This window comes from Rhinoderma darwinii (genome assembly GCF_050947455.1).
Source record: "Rhinoderma darwinii isolate aRhiDar2 chromosome 3 unlocalized genomic scaffold, aRhiDar2.hap1 SUPER_3_unloc_7, whole genome shotgun sequence".
NCBI classification, from domain to species: domain Eukaryota; kingdom Metazoa; phylum Chordata; class Amphibia; order Anura; family Rhinodermatidae; genus Rhinoderma; species Rhinoderma darwinii.
Window position 1 is genome coordinate 101,270 of NW_027461750.1, and position 7,146 is coordinate 108,415.

Here is a 7,146-nt window from a genome sequence, read left to right on the forward strand (position 1 = left end):
GAACCTCGCATGCCGGGGCATCTCGCTGTATCGGCATCCAGTCCGGTATGTTGATTTTCTCCATGCCTATTTTCGGCCAGGCTTTTGCGAGATCCTCTGGCGTCCTGATAGTAATCTGTCGACCCTCCCTCAGAATCGCCAGGCCAAACGGGAACAGCCATCGTATGGGTATCTTCCTTAGCCTCAAGGCTTCGGTCAAGGGCTTCAGCAGCCGTCGTTTGGCCAAGGTGCTGGCAGCTAGATCCTGGAAGACCAGTATCTTGCTATCCTCAAATGCCAAGTCGGGAATCACTCGTGCAGCCGAGAGAATGGCAGCCGTGTCCAAAAAATTGAGCAGACCGCAGATAACATCTCTGGGAGGTTCGTCTCGAGATGGCTTAGGTCGTAGTGCTCGGTGGGCCCTCTCAATAATGACCTGCACCGCTTTTTCCTGTCTCAGAATGGTCGAGAAAATGATCCTCACTGTTGGCAAAATCTCCTCTGTGGATACCGTCTCTGGGATGCCACTCAACCTAACATTTTTCTGCCTGCTGCGGTTCTCCTGATCCTCCAGCTGTAGGTAAGTGTGATTTAGATGGGAGAAATGTGAAGCTACTGCACCTTGCACGGCCTCCACTTGTTGAATAATGGCGGATTGAGTGACCTCCAATACTGCCACTCTTTGCCCCACGTGCTGTATGTCCGCATTAATGGAAGACAATTCCTTTAGGACTGGGGACATCGCGCTAGCCAATGCTTTTTTCAAGAAAGCTCTAGTAATGGGTAAGGGATCTGACCCACCTCCAGCATCAGAGTGCGTACAGGAGCTCTCTTCATCAGAGTCATCGCCGCGGGGTGCTTCCGGCGGGAGTGATTTCTCCGGCGCCATCTTGCTTTTCCCGGCCAGGGAGAGATGCTTTTTATGGAGGAATTTCTCCATCTCCGACTGCGCTTTACCGGTTTTCGGAGTCCCCCGGGAGTCACTCGATTTGTCCCGACTTGTACGGACCATTGTCGTGTAGTTAACAGCCCTCCAGCCGTGGAAATCTGCGTCTCAGTGAGGAGCGTCGGGATCAAGCGACCATCTCACAGTGCGGTTAGCTCCGCCCCCCCAGTGGCACAGTATAGTTGATGTGTCTAATTTTCTTTGCCTCTCTAGTGATTTGGCCACAAGTTGCAAGTCAGCATCTAGCTATTTTCGCTACTAGGGATATCACTTTGTGTCTAAACTCTCCCCTCTCCAATCTATCCTCAATGCAGCAGCCAGGCTCATCTTTATGACCAACCGCTACACCAACGCCTCTAATCTGTGCCAGTCACTGCACTGGTTGCCCATCCCCTTCCGAATAAAATTCAAACTTATTACTCTCACCCACAAAGCTCTCCACAGTGCTGCACCTCTTTACATCTCCTCCCTCATCTCTGTCTACCACCCTACTCGGACTCTACGTTCTGCCAACGACCTTAGATTAAAATCCTCCATAATCCGAACCTCCCACTACCGTCTCCAGGATTTCTCTCGTGCTGCACCCGTCCTCTGGAATGTGCTACCCCAGACAATCAGATTAATTCCCAATATCCACAGTTTTAAACGTGCCCTGAAAACACATCTATTTAGACAGGCCTATAACATTCCCTAATCTGACTCCTTTCCATGGCCCTCCATTTAGATTAGTCATCAGAATAAGATTCCCTCACACTCCTTCTCTTCATGTCCGTCATACATGGATAGTGGCTGGTGACCGGCTCATGCAGCTTTATGTTACCACCGCATGTGTATAAAAATGGCCGGACTATTGTACAGAACAAACACTGTTACACTTTGTGTCTCCCTTATGTCCTCATAGATTGTAAGCTCTTGCGAGCAGGGTCCTCACTCCCCAGGTTTGAATTGTAAATGAACTTTGTCACTATGTAATGTCTGATATTGTTTGTTTCATGTTCCCTCTAAATTGTAAAGTGCTGCGTAATATGTTGGCGCTATATAAATAAAGATTATTATTATTATTATTATTAATGTGTGATATTCTTTATGATGACTGATAATAGCTATATTGTGTCCTCTCTAGGTCACATTTAGGCCCATGTCATATATGAGTTGTAAATGGTCCACTGAATAGATTGTAGAATGGTTTTCTGTTTTATACAGATGTGGAGGAGAGTGCTATTTCTTCTAGACATCTGATCTTTGATGTGATTGGTGACTAATTTTGGGGTTGTGATCAGAGTTGATTATATCCTACTTATAGCTTCTAGTCAAGATGGGGTGGTTTGTGCATACTCTTGGATAGGTAGACTTGAGGTTGGATCTCTAATTTGGCTCCTCAGAATGTATCACAGAAAGGGTTTAATTGGCCCTTAAAATATTTGGGGGTTTCATTAGAAACTAGGCACACTAAAATCTCTTTACTGTTTCCAATACATCTATAGCATATACCAGGAATGTATTATCACACCTCTTTCTTGATTTTTCTTTCTAGGTGTCTATTTGAAAGTGAAGAGAAGCAAGATATGGAATCCTCCAGACAGCGGCAATAGAGGAATCAAATGACGGGTAATTAATATTATTATTAATTACTGATAATTATCAGGCTAGTTTCTAGCTCTGGACTTTCAGAGGTGTGGTAATACCTTTCCGGTATATAAGGATATATGTCTAGTAGTACATATATTGGCTATAGATATTTAAGGGCATTGTAAATGCCTTTGTGTTCTACACATGGGTGCACTGCATTTACATTCCAACATACACATTCATCACCATCTCCACTTCCCCAATGGGAAATTTTTGGCTGGTATGGAGGGTATTGTGGCTGGCATAGGGAGAATTGAGGGCATAGGGTATGTCCTCGCGGAATTGTAATTAGCATTGAAGACATTGTTGCTGTAATACGATGCATTCCGTGATTGTTGTTGTCAGAGGACATTGTGGCTTTTATGGTAACATTGTGACTGGGAATTAGGGATAGTGTGGCTGTCATGAGGACATTGTGACTTTTTTGGAGGCATTGTGATATTTGTGTTGGGATTGTGACTGGTAAAGTGAACAATGAGGGCATTGTGACTTAGTTGGAGATGTGGTATTAAAATGGGTATTGTGTTTGGGAATGTGGTAGTTGTCATGAGAGCATTTTGTTTGTCTTGGGGCATTATGAAGAGGCAATAAGTGAATTGTGGTTGCCATGGTTGTATTCCGAATGGCTAAGAGGGCATGGAGAGTAATGTGGCTGGGATAAGGGACATTGTGGATGTCATGTGGCATAGTGGCTCTCATGAGTATTGTTACATGAATGGGAGCCATTTTGGCTGGTATTTGGCTATTTGGATAAGACATATAGCCGGTGTCATGTGGACATTGTAACTGTCCTCGCGGAATTGTAATTAGCATTGAAGGCATTGTTGCTGTCATAAGATGGCATTGTGACTTAGTTGGAGATGTGGTATTAAAATGGGCATTGTGTTTGGGAAAGCGGTAGTTGTCATGAAATCATTTTGTTTGTCTTGGGGCATTATGGTTCTCTTAAGAGGCAATAAGTGAATTGTGGTTGTCATGGTTGTATTACGAATGGCTAAGGGGGCATTAAGGATAATGTGGCTGGCATTGTGGGACGGCTAAGGGGGCATTAAGGATAATGTGGCTGGCATTGTGGGACGGCTAAGGGGGCATTAAGGATAATGTGGCTGGCATTGTGGGACTTGTGGCTGTAATAGAGCTATTGTAGCTGGGATAAGGAACATTGTGAATGTCATGGGGGCATAGTGGCTCTTATGAGTGCATTGTTGCTTGAATGGGAGCCATTGTGGCTTGTATTTGGCTATTTGGATAAGATATATAGTGTGTGTTCTGTGGGCATTGCTTCTTGCATTGGGGGCATTGTGCGTAGAATGGGGGCAATCTAGTTGGAATAGGGCTATTAATGGCATTGTGAAAGGCATGGAGGGCATTGTGCCATTTCTTCATTTTCGTTGGCAAAAGGGGAATTGAGAACATTGTGGCTGTAATGGAGATATTGTGCCTGGGCTCAAGGACAGTGTGGCAGACATGTGGGCATAATGGCTCCAGAGGAACACTGTGGCTGGCACGTGGGCATTGCTGCCATAGGAGGAATTGTGGTTGACATAGAGACTTTGTAGTTGTCATGGGAGCATTGAGGTATGCAAAAAAGGCATTCAGGCCATTGTGGCTGATATGGAGTGCAATGTGGCGTTTGTGGTGGCATTGATGCTGGCATAGATAGAATTGAGGGATTTCTGGTTGTTCGATAAATTTGTAATTGGCACTTAGGGCATTGTGGCTCGCATATGAGTAATTTGTGGATAGTGGCTGTCATGGGGGGGCATTGTGGATTTTAGGTAAGCATTATGTCTGGTAAAGTGGACAATGAGGACATAGTGGTTGTCATGGGGCATTTTAGTTGTCCTGGTTCTATTGATGTTGGCTTAGGGAGCATTGAGGACAATATGGCTGGCATTGAGAGCATTAGATTATCATGGAGCATAGTGGCTGGGATAAGGGCCATTGTGGTCCTTGCAGATGTCATGGCTGCATTTTGACTGGGAAATGGGACATTGTTGATTTCATGGGGGCAATTTAGCTGGCATTTAGAGCACAGTGGCTGGCATGGAGGACAATTTACGATCATGGGGGCATTGGGGCTGGCATAAGAGGCATTGGCAGCACTGTGTCTGCGCTAAAGTACATTGTGGCTCGCATAGTGGCATTGTGGCTCCTGGCATAATGACTGTCATGAGGAATTGTAGTTGTCATAGGGCTATTAAAGCCATTGTGGCTGTCATGGTTGTATTGCAGTTAACTTAGGCGGCATTGAGAGCAATGTGGTTTGGATAAGGGGCATTGGGAAAGGAATAAGGGACACTGGACTTTGTATCTGTCATGGGGACATTTTAGCTGCCATATGGGATATTGGTTAGAAGCATTATGGCTGTCACGTGGTATTGGATGTAATGGGGGCTTTGTGGTTGGCTGGCAGGGAGGAAGTTGTGGCTAACATTGAGGATATTATGATTGGGATATGGGACATAGCGAGTGTCATGAGGATATTGTGGCTTGCAGGTGTCATTATGGCTGGCACGGGGAAATGTGTCTGTCATGTCTTGGTTAGCAAAGGGGAAAGTGAGTTCATTGTGGCTTTAATAAAGGCATAGTGGCTTGCAAAGGAACATTGACATTTGGTGGTTTCCATTTTGGCCTTCGGGCTGGCATAAGGGGTATTGACAGCATTGTTGCATGGATAAATTACATTGTGGTCGCATGATTGTTGATTTTCTGGTGGCTTTGTGGCTGTCATGGAGGGCATTTGACTGTCATAGTGGTATTGTGTCCCTTATAAATGACATTGTGGGTTTCATGAGGGCATAGTCACTCTTATAGGAGCATTATTGCGAGCATTGGGCATTGTAAATGCCTTGGTGTCATTGAGCGCAATGTCATTGTCATTGGCGCATTGTGCCTTACATGGGAGCTTTGTGGCTGTCATGTGGTTAATTGTAGTTTGCATATAGATACTGAGGCCATTGTGTGTTGAATAAAGGACATTTGGGTGGTCATTGTAGCTTGGATAAGGGGTATCACCGGCATTGCTGCTGGGATAAAGTACACTGTAGCTGGCATGGGGACTTTGTGGCTGGCATAGTGGCCACTGACAGCGTGGTTGCTGCCATTAAGGCATTTTTGTGGAGATAACGTAGATTGCGTGTGTCATGGGATCAATGGGGGTGTCATGGGGTTTTAGTGACTTAGGAGACCATGTAAATGACATGGGGCATAATGTGGCTATTATAAGAACCTTGTGGCTGGCGTGGCGCATTGTAGATGGAATAAGGTGCATTGTGGGTGTTGTGAGTGCATTGTGGCTAACCTGAAAAGCATTGTGGCTTTTTTTAAGGTCTTGTAGCTGGCACTGCAGGCACTACGATCGTCATGTGGGAATTTTGGTTGGCTTAGCAGGTATTGAAGGCATGCAGATTTGCATAGGGGGCATTGATGACTTTGTGGTTGTTATGTGGCGGAAATGTGGCTGGCACTGAGGACTTTGTGGCTGTCATTGGAGCCATTTAGATGTGGTGGGACAATGTAGCTGTCATAGGTGCATTTTGGCTGTCATTGGAAAATTGTGACTGTCGTGGCTTTTTGATTTAGGGTTTGCGTGGACGATGTTTCTTTTTTTACTATGAGTGGCACAGTATAGTTGATGTGTCTAATTTTCTTTGCCTCTCTAGTTATTTGGCCACAAGTTGCAAGTCAGCATCTAGCTATTTTCGCTACTAGTGATATCACTTTGTGTCTTAACCTGGCGCATGTGAGGTCTTTGTTGAATTTGTGATATTCTTCATGATTGACTGATAATAGCTATATTGTGTCCTCTCTAGGTCACATTTAGGCCCATGTCATATATGAGTTGTAAATGGTCCACTGAATAGATTGTAGAATGGTTTTCTGTTTTATACAGATGTGGAGGAGAGTGCTATTTCTTCTAGACATCTGATCTTTGATGTGATTGGTGACTAATTTTGGGGTTGTGATCAGAGTTGATTATATCCTACTTATAGCTTCTAGTCAAGATGGGGTGGTTTGTGCATACTCTTGGATAGGAAGACTTGAGGTTGGATCTCTAATTTGGCTCCTCAGAATGTATCACAGAAAGGGTTTAATTGGCCCTTAAAATATTTGGGGGTTTCATTAGAAACTAGGCACACTAAAATCTCTTTACTGTTTCCAATACATCTATAGCATATACCAGGAATGTATTGTCACACCTCTTTCTTGATTTTTTTTTCTAGGTGTCTATTTGAAAGTGAAGGGAAGCAAGATATGGAATCCTCCAGACAGCGGCAATAGAGGAATCAAATGACTGGTAATTAATATTATTATTAATTACTGATAATTATCAGGCTAGTTTCTAGCTCTGGACTTTCAGAGGTGTGGTAATACCTTCCCGGTATATAAGGATATATGTCTAGTAGTACATATATTGGCTATAGATATTTAAGGGCATTGTAAGTGCCTTTGTGTTCTACACATGGGTGTACTGCATTTACATTCCAACATACATATTCATCACCATCTACACTTCCCCAATGGGAAATTTTTGGCTGGTATGGAGGGTATTGTGGCTGGCATAGGAAGAATTGAGGGCATAGGGTCTG

The 7,146-nt window shown here is 44.2% G+C and overlaps 1 long non-coding RNA gene across 1 annotated transcript in view; it reads left to right on the top strand.

Annotated features, from left to right (window-relative positions):
* The window catches only part of LOC142683563 (uncharacterized), a 28,323-nt gene extending 21,436 nt beyond the window's left edge, over window positions 1-6,887 (top strand). Inside the window, exons 4-5 of the long non-coding RNA XR_012853971.1 lie at window positions 2,460-2,533; window positions 6,781-6,887. This is a non-coding gene — a long non-coding RNA (uncharacterized LOC142683563). The remainder of the gene's footprint in view (window positions 1-2,459; window positions 2,534-6,780) is intronic.
* The last annotated feature ends 259 nt before the right edge of the window (window positions 6,888-7,146 follow it).